We start from the raw sequence: 12,582 nt of genomic DNA, 5'->3' as shown, positions 1-12,582 counted from the left end.
GACCGCAGACCCACAGACTGCCCTGAGGCCAGCAACCTGGGTGGTTTGGCCAAGAGGATGGACGCACACTTGGTGCTGAGGTCGATCTGGCCGGCATCAATCCCCTCCATCATCATACAAAGGGGGTGGCTCTGTTTGCAAACACCTTCCCAACGCCGCTTCCTGGCCTTCCCCTGCCTCACAGCACCATGTACATGTCCCAGCCTTCAAAGACTCAGGTTGTCCCAGAGTGGTGCATGTCACCCCATGGCAGCTGGGGACAGATGGTCCAGCCACACTGGGTGGCCCTGAGCCCCACAGGTTGGATGGTCTCAACCATGCCCACTGGCCATCTCTCACGCCCAAGCTGACTCTGGCAGGACCAACCATCCAGGGGTAATCCCAGCTTAAAAACCCCACAGGAGGCCCCGTGGCACAGTGGGCATGTCCTCTGTCACCTGAAATTGGAAGGAGAAGCAAAGAAACCCTCCTCTGTATGAGTTTAAGTACACATTTCCTCAGGTCGAGCATGGTCAGTGAAGCAAAGAGGAGCCATTTAAAAGCTGAAATGCTGCATGCAACTGAAATATGTGTTTTTTCAGCCCCAGAGCCAAAGATTTCTAAGAAGTGTGTAAAAAGTGATGAAGCAAAGCAAGTTTATACGCGCTGCACATCCATCGACACATGTGACATTTCTAAAGGGGTTTGCACATCCGCTGGAAAATCTTTGGGGATCCGCAGATTACAATGAGCTAAATGAACTCCCAGCCTTCGTTAGCATGACGCTGGGCTGCTCGCGGCCGGGTATAAGAAGTGCTTTGTGCATTGAGGCGTGCTCGGGCCAGTCGACAGATCCCAACATTTGCAGTATCGTGGCAACCAGTGTATCACTTGCATCAACCTGTACAGCACTCTGCTGGGTCCCAATACACAAACCTCACACAAATATTTCAACATGTTTGGAGCCAAACTCTAGTCAATATATGAAGTCATTTCACTGCAGCTTTCAGCCAATAGGAAAAAATTCCTTACTAACTTATTTTCAGAGGTTAAAAATAGCATTTGTGTGTGTGTATGAGGTTAGTAAAAACAGAAATGAGACAGAAGTGAGGGTATGTGCCGTTAGTATTTCTGAGCCACCTGGAGCTGGGTGGGGGGGCTGCCTTTCCTTTTCTTTGGACAAGTACCCTCTATTTGGTGGGACCAGATCAGGAACAGAGACCAGAAGGCTTGTCCCACCAGCCTCCAGCTTCACCCCTCCTCTCTCCATGAGCACGAAGCACAAGCTCGTGTTCTGCTTTGCAGGGGTGGCCCACCATGGAGATGTACCAAGAGTCCTTAAAGAGAAGCCAAAGCAAGAAAAGGACTACCAGGGTGGTGGCATCGTGTCAGTGGGGTGAGGATGCAGAAGCAGATGCCTCTGCCTTGCCCCTACCCACTTGTGGGGTGTTTGGGCACCCCAGCCCTGCCTGCTGCACCCAGAGGAGCTGGGGCAGGCCCATGGCTCTTCCAGCAGCAAACATCTTCATGTGGGAATAGCACAGAGGCCTCCAGGCAATAAATTTCCCGAAGGAAGATTACACTTTCTGGCAGCCCACTTTTTGATGTTGCACCTCCCCTGCAGCACTCTGCTTTCACTTACTGCGTGCAGTGTGTGATGTGGATTTTCATATAACATTGGTGTGCTCAGTCTTGTAGTTGTGCAGCGCCAGATGCTGCCTGTGGGCCCTCACATCTGGTGGAGGTACAGCCACAAGGTCTGGGGGGCTACTCTCCCGCAGATGTGCTCAAGCTCTCGCAGGGTGCGAAACCGCTCTTAAGGACAAGATTGTCTTATGAGCCACCTCTTGATCCCATCTGTAATCCCCCAGCCCTCGGTATGGCAACTGCTCTGTTCACTCATGACTAAAATAATACTGGGGTAATATTGCTGTGCTTATTCCTGCCTTTAATGTGATGGCTGTCTGTGCGTGTGATTGCATCCCAAAGCATTTCTCTGATCTCAGGGGTCTGCAAATGTTTAAGTTAACAATGAAAATAAAATATTTTCCTTATCAAAAGCTTGCCTTTCTCATGAACTGTGCTGGTGTGTCAGAGGGAGACATGGAAATCCTCGCTTTCTCTGGTTTCTGTCTGGTCTTCACCCCAGTCCTTCTGCCAGGCCCCCTTTCCCTTTCTCTCCCCCTCCCTGGCTGCCTGTCCTCACTTCAGCCTCTCGCCCCTACTCCAGCCTCATGCTACCTTCTCAGGGAAGGAAGGAGACATGAGGAAAAAGAAGTTCTGGCTCCTTCATTGAGCAGTTCCTTGGTCATCAGCCATCCTCCACTGTACCACAACTGTGCTGATCCTTCCACCCGTGTACCACAGGTTTTCTCCAAACCTGTGGGCAGTAGGACTGCCAAATTTTGGCTACACAATAGGGGGTGGAAGGAAGGAGCAGCATCCCAATGCTGTCCTCCCCTATCACCACCCAGGATAGTAGTGCCAACCCTGCAGGAAACATCTTTACTCTTGGGAAGTTAGCAAAAGATAATGCTAAACTGGAACTTTTCATTTGTCTTTCGAAGTTCACATTCTCAATGCCAAACCATTGTGCTCCATAGAAAAATGAGAAAAAAGGATCTGTGACCCCACTCAGAAGAAGACAATTAGATGAGCTTAGATTTCTAGGCTCCAGCTCACAAGAGCAGTACGTAAGTTATCGGTGTGTAACCACAGTGCATTTCAGAAGAGGCAGAATTATGCTACTGTACAAATGGTAAGTGCATTCTTTCATCCCATCATATAATAGGTAGAACTAACAGATTGCTGTTGGCTTTTATCAACAGTGGGTAACAGTGGTGTTGAGATGCAGATCTGTAATCTCTGACAAGAACTACAACACTAGTGGGAGTACTTATGCCAAGTGTGATTTGTGAGAAGGGGCCACTGCAAGAAGAATGGAACAATTTGCATCTCCCCTAAAGGGCTACAAGGTGTGTGAATTTTAATTTTGCAGATTAATTGCAGGGGAAAGTCATGCGTTTCTTTCTAGGATAAAGTCAGGAGTACATGGGGACAACTCAGTACACAGCACAGGGTGATTTTCCATGGGAGTTGATGTGACAGTTTTTCACTTCAGCTCCTGCAAGATCTTTGACTGATCTCACTGGACCTGCTGGATCATTGTTCCTAGGTTAAGGAAATCAGGAAGCAAAAGGAATGTTGCAAGGGCTGTTCTATGCACCTCATCTTTGATAACCATACTTCATCTTCTTTGCATTGGAAATGAGAAGAATGTTGTCTTTGATCATGTTCAGTTCTAACCTACCATGCCCTTGTTTGGGTGTTGCTTCTCTGTCTGGAAGTTGCTTGAAGCAATAAAGTGGAAAGGAGGTAAAAATGGCCATGATCTGCCTATGGCTGACTTTATTCAGTGAAAAAAATCCCCAGAGTTTGCCAAAACATTCTCATCTACCATAACAGCAATAATCCTGGCCTTCCAGGGCTCTTCACCATTCCACACGTACCCGCACCTTTTCCTCCACTTGCCACAGTAGAAAGGGACCTGCCTTGGTCATACCTGCTCCTCAGGATGTCAAAACATAATTGTATTTGCACTCCTGAGAAGTTTCTTCCTGCAGTCTGTCAACGCTAGGATCCTTGGCAAAGAAAGATCAATTTAAAATTTTAAGTTGTGTACTAACTAAAACTGTTTCTAGTCTTTTGTCCCAGTAATATTTTAATAGAAAAATTTTACCAGCTACATCTCTTTAGCTCCACTCACTCAAACATGCACTTCACAAAAAAGACGAATAGAGACATTAAATTTCCCAACTGTTAACATAATTTTCCTTGTATCCAACAGCAAACAGGTGAGATTTATATGCACTTTACAGATCTAGAGGTGGTTTAACGTTTGGAAACTGTCTACATGAGGTAAAAGTTGAACTCCAGTTTCTGAAGTGGCTTAGGAGTCGAGTACCCCTGATTTCCAGTGAAAGTGGACTCAGAGATTTGAACATCCTTAAGACTAAGATTAGGGTTCAGCTGTTCTTATGCATACCTCATATACCTCATACCTCAACGACGGCATGTTGAGCCAGACCCTCTCCACAGTAACCAGAGCAGCACTCATGTGTTTCACCCGTGGCTCTTCTGGGCAGGCTGCAACCTCCTGCAGAGCAGCTGTAAGATACAGCTCAGGAGAGAAGACTCTGGAGAGCTCCGTCTCCTATATCAACTCCTTTACATTTCTGGGGAAGCTCCAGATTGGGGCAAAGCTCCTCTTTTCTACTAGGGAATTGTATGTTGACATGGACCACCTCTGCAGACAAACTGAGGGCCTGGGTTTTGTCTCTTTCCCTCTAGCTCTTGGCCATGTGCTAACATACTAACTTCCTTCCACCTTTCTCCCCAGTGGATATTTTATGTAAGATTTACTGTCTCTTTTTAGTTATGCACTGAGGCTCCCTTTTCCTGAGGAATTTCTGAGGAAATTTGAAGCAATATCTGTGAATTCCCTTAATGCATTCTTCTCTTCCACATGGAAATTCTTGGTGTCTCAGGTCAAGGTTTCTGAGGTTTGCTTGCTTCCATAATCTATTTCTGGTTTTGTCAGAGAGGCTGAATCTTCCTTCCTATCCTTACAATGGTGAAAGTGGGTAGCTAATCTTTGGGGAAGTACCTATCATACTTCTTTGGTTCCTTGTGCTGTTAAGTTGGTTTAGCCTCCTGGCAGTCAGTACCAAAACCTTAGTCTTGCTGTTGAGTCCATCTAGATTGGAAACACAGTGCTATTACTCTTTTGCTGTCCTTCCCTTTATCTTCCACACATATCCCCTTTCTGCTGTAGGCCATCATCAGTAAAGAAAATCTCTAACTGCTTCTGTTCACCCAAATCTCTTGGAAGTCCATGAAAAGGCTGCTGTTAATTCTTTATGGGGTTGAAGGCCTCCATATGCATGTCTCTTGTGCACTGCAGGGAAAACCAGGTGACAGTAAAAAATATGAAAAGTATGGAAACAACTCTTCAGTATGACAGAACAGTGCAGCTTCTGCATAGAGCCTTTTCCTCAGGAAGGTAAAATACTTCACAGGGTGGCAGCAAAATGCATGTGGGTGCATTGTTTCTGGTAGGTCCTGGAGAAACTGCACACATGCTTTCTAAAGGGGGAGGACTGTGTCTTCTTGGGGTTTGGTTCATATCTGGAATTCCCCTAAATTCCACTCATATGAAACAAATAACTCAGAGCTCATTATTTCTTTAATCAGACACTTAAGTCCCTGTTTATTTAAAGCTCTGCAGAGATAATCAGAACTAATCATCACATGTAATACAAATAAAGGCATTCCTCTCTTAATAGTAGGAGCAGATCTAAGCCAGTTGGTCTCCAACTGAACTCAGCTGGACTAAGAAGAGTTTTTCGTATTTGTAGTGATTGCTATTCTGTCACTAAAGGGATAATGGGAGGAGATACTCTGTTTTACAAGGCAATAATTGGGTTTGCAATGATTTGCAAGAGAATAAACCATGAGGAAGAGATCTGAGTAATTTTTCTCAGCGGAGTGGATTATGCCTGATGTAGATGAAGCATTCTTTCTGTTCTAGAAGAAGGGAAACAAAACCATTTATATTATCAATAAAAACTATAGTCATTCCTCCCAATCACTCCCTCTCTCTTGGCATAACCTGTACAGGTTTCCATTCTTTAACAAAAACGTGGAATATCTCCAGCACCAATCCCAGTTCCATCTCCTCCACATGGCTGATTTAGCCAAACGTTGCACAGAATAAACATGATCTTTCCTTCTTTTCCCTTTGTGCTCATAGCTTTCTAAAGCCAAGCAGAGCTGTCAGCTTAGCTCTGAGTGACCAGAGCACCCGTGACAGCCAGGAGAGCAATGAGTTGTTCAGGACTCCAGCTGACACTCAAAACTGGTGACAAGCATTACGGCTATTGGGGGAGGCAAGGTTAGGGAGGTTAGGTCAAACAGAGCCAACATTTGTATAAATAAACATGGGGAAAACCTGACTGTTTTGTTGCTTCATGATGCTGCAGGTGCAGTATCATCATGGAAGTGGTAGCATTTCAAGTGCAGCACTAGAAAAATGGAACATGCATTTATTTATCTATCCTTTAAATCTTTAAAATATAGAAGTGGTAAAAGACACCTACCCAAACACTCTAGACCTAGTATTCAGTTGAACAAACATTGACTTTTATATGCTACCCATCCTCAACTGAGCTTGTCAACTGCATTCCCTTTATGTGAAAGTGAAAGAGACACTTCCACAGTATAATTCATCTCATCCTAAAGCACGTACGTAACACAGGCCAGATAACTCATACCCTACACATTTCTTTCCACTGACTATAAAGTGGATTTGAAGCTATGCCTACACCAGACATCACAGGAGCAGTAGGAGCAGCTCTGTAGTGCAAAGCAGCTGGTGCAAAGGACCATCCACATTTGGGTCTATGTTTTGGAATATTTCTAGTCTGCTCCTGTGGACTGAAGGCCCGTTAGCAGCTGGAGCACACTTGATGCTCCTCTGGAAATAATTTCCTGGCTTAGCTTTCATTCAAAAGGAATCCAGTGGGCACTCTCTGAGAAGACTCCACAATGCAAACAAAGTGGGAAAAATAGTGGCAGTGTGGAAATTCTCTTCAGACATACTATCCAGATCCAGCTTGAAACACTGACGTAGCTGCACCCTCAAGTACTTACTAGTTAGTCTAGCAGTCACCAAAGCAGACATTTTGTGACATGAATCTCATCCTACTTGTCTCTAACACATTATAAAATACCTCAATAGCTTATTCATAGAAAACAGTGATCAACCAGCAAACCAGTCTCCCTGTACTAATTTAATCTCCAGGACCAAGAACCTCTTCTGTAGTTTTTTTCTGAACAGCAGAATATGACAATATTCTCTGAAAGGCAGTGACCCTGCAATATTTTGTTTTGGAGGGAGAGAGCCCTGAAGCAGCTCTCTGCTTCATACAGATCAATGTGCAATCGGCCTGAACCTTCTGCTCCCAGAAATGCAAAAGGCAAAACCAGAAATGTGTGCCTTCATAAAAACCAACCAGTAAATACATCTCTCACATCTAGTGGATTACCTAAAGCTCAGATTTTCATAGGCAATGTACACTACTGCACATACGTGGGGTTTACTTACATGGTAGGCTCAAAGGATCTGAAAGCAAAACGAAGTCCCAACTAGGCATGGACATTCTGAGATACCAGCAAGGCTAACACTACATGCAGAGGAAAGAGACTCCATTTACAGTTCAGTTCCTATGTAAATTTTTGGATGTATAGCTCCTTTTATGTCTAGCCCTTGTGTCCATTCTCCATATATTTACGTCTCCAGTTTAACACCATTGCAGACCAGCCTGTGTCATCCATGTGGAACAGCACAGTGCAGAGATGGCTGTGCGTTTTTTCCTCTTTAATGGGACACAAGCAGCAAAAAAGCTGTACAGGCTGTTCATGCCATTATATATTGCTTATTCTATATATGTATGTAGTATACCATCACCTCACTGACCAGCAATAGCCTGGAACACAATCTGCCTGATTCTTACTGCATCTTTATAGGAACCCTTTCTATAAAGACCTTTTCCTACTATGCTTTGCTCATGCTGTTGCAAACCTGGCTTTTAAAACTCGACACAGATGTGCAGCTGTGGTCCTAAAGTGACCATTTTGGGGTTTGGCTGCTGCCATTTCTCTCTTTTTTCCAACCAGCTGGTGAGTACTATTAATATGTGCTATGTTGCTCCTAGCTCTTTCCCTTTGTTATTTCTTAGGAATCAGCACTTTTGTACAGAGGCAATGTGTCTGTATCCTTTGCATAGGGTACCAGTGGGTCACCACCCAAGGAATGACAGATACTTTCTTCATGAAAGACGTCTGTGGAGGTTGCACTGGGAGAGCTTGTGCCTCCAAGGTGCTGTCAGCTGCCTGAACCACCACAGCTGCGCTGGCATAAGGGATTTAGCCATTTAAAGAATACAGTCAGCTTCTCCTTTGCTTTCTGGCCAACTGCAAGTGGGTAGATATACCTCTGACTTGAAATATCTTCAGCACCTCCCCAGATATTTTGCAGGAATCTGTTCATTGGGAAGCCCTGAGAGAGCTGTAGATGCACGCTGTGGAGGGGTGCAGTGCCAGTGATGCTCCTGCCTGCCAAGGTGACTCCCAGCAGGCACCTTCTCTGCCTTTTTCATCTCTCTTCCTTTAAATGCCAGTCCTGAGGGTAGCCTGGTTTTCAGGAACACAGGAAGTTTCTCAGGAGCACAGCCTCCCATAGCACAAAGGCTCCCTGTTGCTTCAACAGGAGGAACACTTGCCAGGAAATGGGACATGGATGGACTTCAGCAAATTTTCTTTCCTTCAGGGCCTCTGCTTGCTGGTTTTTTTCCAGTGTCAGTGTGCTCCCCATCTCCCTTGGTCACCCTCTGGAGAAATGCCGAGCACCTGCTATTTCCATTAACTTGACAGGGAGTTGCAGGTAGTCAACACCTCCCAGTGGTGACTCATGGACATCCATGGGTGCTGTGGACACTTAGCACCTCACAGCTGGTGCTTGGGGGATCAGGCCCTTGAAGAGAGGGGCTCCGGGAAAGTCCATGGCAAGCTGTAGGACATGTGTACTTCTGTGAAAGAAACTGAAACTGGGCTTTTCCAAAAAACACACGTGCAACTGAGGCTCCAGGGATGCTGAAGTATTAAGGAGCTCGTAGTATTTTCTTGAAATTCACACCATTCTGTTGACGTAAAAAAGGTCTCCTGCGCACGAATTTTAAGAGACCTGACTGTGCTCTTCAGAAGGAGAAAACACACAATACCATAAGTAAACATATAAATCAGTTAGAGAACCTGGAGATTAAGGATTAGGTTCATAAAGCTTTATGTCCCATATATGGAAAGTGCCAAAAGTTGCTCTTAATGACTTTGGAAAAGCTATGCACTTTTTCTGTAGTCCTAGCTCTCTTTCCCCTTGTTAGCAAATGGTTTCATTCTACACTTGAAAAACTCACAAGCCAAAAAAGGGGTAAAAAAAGGTGAGTGGAATTTAACCAAAAAAATAATAAAAGTCATTCGTGGTTCAAGTGCTCAGCCTAAGCTGTATTTATTCAGTTGACATTTTTTCCAAAAAGACCAATGCGTAAATTAATGTGCACATGGGCAGGTCTGAATTACACCCTGGCCATTTATAGTATGCAAGGTTTTATGTGACTTCTTACTCTCTTGTTCAATAAAACAATAAGTAGTTATGCAGCAGCCAGAGGAGCCAGTGATTCATTTACTTCCACATGATGCCAAGAACCTTCTTAAGGAAATACAGTCACCAATATGTAATGAAAACCTTTTGTACTTTCTGTGGTGCTTCAAGGATTAATAGAATTTCCAAAGACAAGAGATGTATGAGATACAGTAGCAAGCACCACAGAGGCCAGGTTTGGCTCAGAGGTGACCGCATGCATCTCGGCCTTCTCTGAAGCTTCACAGCAAGCGTGTTTTGCTCGCACTGTGATAAATACAATCTAATGCCCCTTGTCCCCAGACAAGTCATCCTGCACAGGCCGTTCGACTCTGCTCCTCCAGCCAATTTTGTTAATGTTGTCAGAACTGTAAAGTAAGAGCCCACAAATCAACTCTGAGGTGTTTAATAAAGCGTGCTCTGCGTGCTTGTCTTCCTTCCTGACAGACACAAAGTTTCCCACTGGGTGGTTTCAGCGAGCGGAGAAGAGGCAGTTGTATTCTGGGCTGAAATCAAGGGCGCCTCTAGGCCACTAAATATTAATTTTTTCTTGATCTGCAAAGGAAACAAGGAATCAACCTCAGGAGAACAAGCAGACTGGTGAGAGTTGCTCCAGAGGAAGCTGCAGAGAGCTGTACCCCTGGATAAGTCCATGCTGAATGCACTTGCAGGATAGAGCACCCATTTCAACAGCAGTGTATGAGAAATAGAAAACATTGCAAAAAATTGCCACATAAGCAGCCACAGAATGGCAAACATACCAAGAAAGACTAAACAGACTGAGAGTCTTCAACTAGAAAAAGATGCAGCTGAAGGGAGACATGACAGGCCAAAAAAAACCCAAAACAAAACAAAACGGGGAGATGGAAAATTATTATTTGCTTCTCCCCACAAACGAAACCCAGGAGGCCTTCCATGAACTAACTGGATAGAACAAGATTTAAACCAAATGCAACTCTTCACACAATTGTGCAGTTTGCTACCACATGGATGTTGTGGCAACTGAATGTATACATGGATTAAAAACAGAATTAGAACAAATCCATGAAAGTCGATTGATGGCTACTCCACAATGACTGTCCAGATGGACACTCAAGGTCAGGTTGGACGGGCCCCTGAGCAAACTGATCTAGTTGCAGAAGTTCCTGCTCATTGCAGGGGCATTGAATTGGATGACTTTTAAAGGTCTTGTCCAATCCAAACCATTCTATGATTCCATGAAACCTGCAGAAAAAGTTGTCCCTCAGCCACTGCCCGGAACTTCAGAGGTTTCATTTCTTATGATGCCATGAAGTACCCTTTGCTGGCCATTTCCAGGTAAGATGTTCAACAGTGTGATGCACTGCAGCAGTTCTCCTACTCTTAAGAAACAAATATGCAGGGCAGGGGTGGAGGAATTCTGACTTTTCAGACTTCCAAAGTATTTTCTCTGATTAATCACAGCTCTTGGCTGCAGCTGAGGACACTGAGGGAAAGGTGTTCAGAAGAAAATTGCTGGCTTTAGCATTATTCCAAACAAAATTGGAAATGTGTTGATTTCAGGAGGCTGAAGGGATGATGAGAGTGGATCAGTGTGAAGATACAGCCTGCTCACCCTGAAGAGCAAGGAAAACAAACGGATTGCTGCCCACCGTAATTAGAAGTCAAAAGGGTCTCTACCCACTTACTCTCCTGTGTGCATATGTGGGCAACAGTTTTTTGTACCTAATGTGGTTTGTCTGAGACCACAAAGGTACCTGGGTATGAGAGCTGGAGCTGAGGGAGGGATTCCTGGCCCCTAGTCCTGCCTGCAGGACAGGACAGCTTTCCAGTCTCCTGCTTGCTTTCTTTCTTTTAGAAGTGCTCATTCCTGGTGGAATGAACCAAGACTTAGGAATCCTTTAATGGTTTTGGACTCCACATATTTCCAAATGGACTTGGAAAAATAAAACAGTCTTCAGGTGAGAAATCAAAGATTAACTTAGGTAACAAACCAAAACCAGGCACCTCCGATCATATACGCAAACAGAAACTTATCACACATTAAATTCTAGATGTCAGAAATTAACTGTCACAATCCAAGCGTGCTGCAACTCCCCTGGAGAGCTGAGTAATAAATCTGCATCTTTTGCAAAAGATGAAGCATTATCATGCCGCAGGGATTGACTGGCTCTCCTCTCATCAAAGTCAAACAGGGAGCCAGCGACCCTGGAAAAAGTCTCATACTGGTCATTAACAAACAGCCAGTAACATACCTGCAAGACTTGTTTAATGCTTACTGATAAATGCTAATATATATGGTTAGCAAATTCTCTGAAAGGAATCCAGACCTTGAATGGACTGTTTCCTGTAGAGACAGTCTGACTGGGATTTTCATTCATAGACCTTTGAGGTTATTCCAATACGTCTGACAGTGCTATACACACCAGAGCTTCATTCTTCCCTCTCCTACACCATGTATATCAGAAGTAACTTCCAGACACAAGGAATTCTCACCAAGGAAGTGTTGATATGTTGGTATGAAAAAACGTGGAGTTTTTTGTAAAAATTATCTTTTTTTTCTGAGTTTTCACCTGTTTCATATTATTTTTAATGGAAAATGCATTTGTTTAAAAATGTTTCTGCTTTCCATGCTTATGGTAAAATATTTTAAAATTAGAATTTTGTCTAGAAGCCAAAAAATTATAGAAAAATCTGTTTCAGAAACTGAGCAATGTTCAGGATTCTTTCTCAAACTTTTGGCAAGGAATCTTGAAGTCAACAAAAATATTAAATTATTTTCTTGTGGTTTCAATTGACTTTTCAAATTCGCTCATCAAGTTTGTAAGCTTGATGAAGTTAAAAAAAAAGTTTTAATGGCATTATATAAATAGCATTTCAGTTTATCCACATATTTTTGGATTTGCACATGACTTACCTCTCATTTCATAACACCATGGACGTCCCCATTGGTGATTTAGCAGTCTCACAGCAGATGGGAGAGGCAAGTGGACTCACAGCATTAGAGGTTGCTGGCCTTCAAGGCAAAGCAGTCTTTGGTGAGAAAAATGAGATCTGCTGGACAAATCTTCAGATGATCCCAGGGAACTGGTGGCACTGGTTTTGGAGTGCAGCCCTTAGGGGATTTCAACATAACTCAGATTCTCTTCATGGCGACTAGCATCCTGTGGATTTAACGCAAGCTTTGTACCCATGTTATTTGAGAGCATCTGTGGGGCTACCCATCAGACTTTGGCCCATGGTATGGAGGCCATTGATTCTGAGATCTTCCCTGAAATGCCACTTCATTCATGATAAGGCAAATATTCTTCCTTGCTCTTAATGCTGTGCACAAGGTCTTTCAGTATGGCCTTATAGCATAACAGATA

The sequence above is a fragment of the Calidris pugnax genome, unplaced genomic scaffold (genome assembly GCF_001431845.1).
Source record: "Calidris pugnax isolate Ruff unplaced genomic scaffold, ASM143184v1 scaffold44, whole genome shotgun sequence".
In the NCBI taxonomy this organism is placed as follows: Eukaryota; Metazoa; Chordata; class Aves; order Charadriiformes; family Scolopacidae; genus Calidris; species Calidris pugnax.
The sequence above is the reverse complement of the archived record's forward strand: the minus strand, read 5'-3'. Positions refer to the sequence as shown.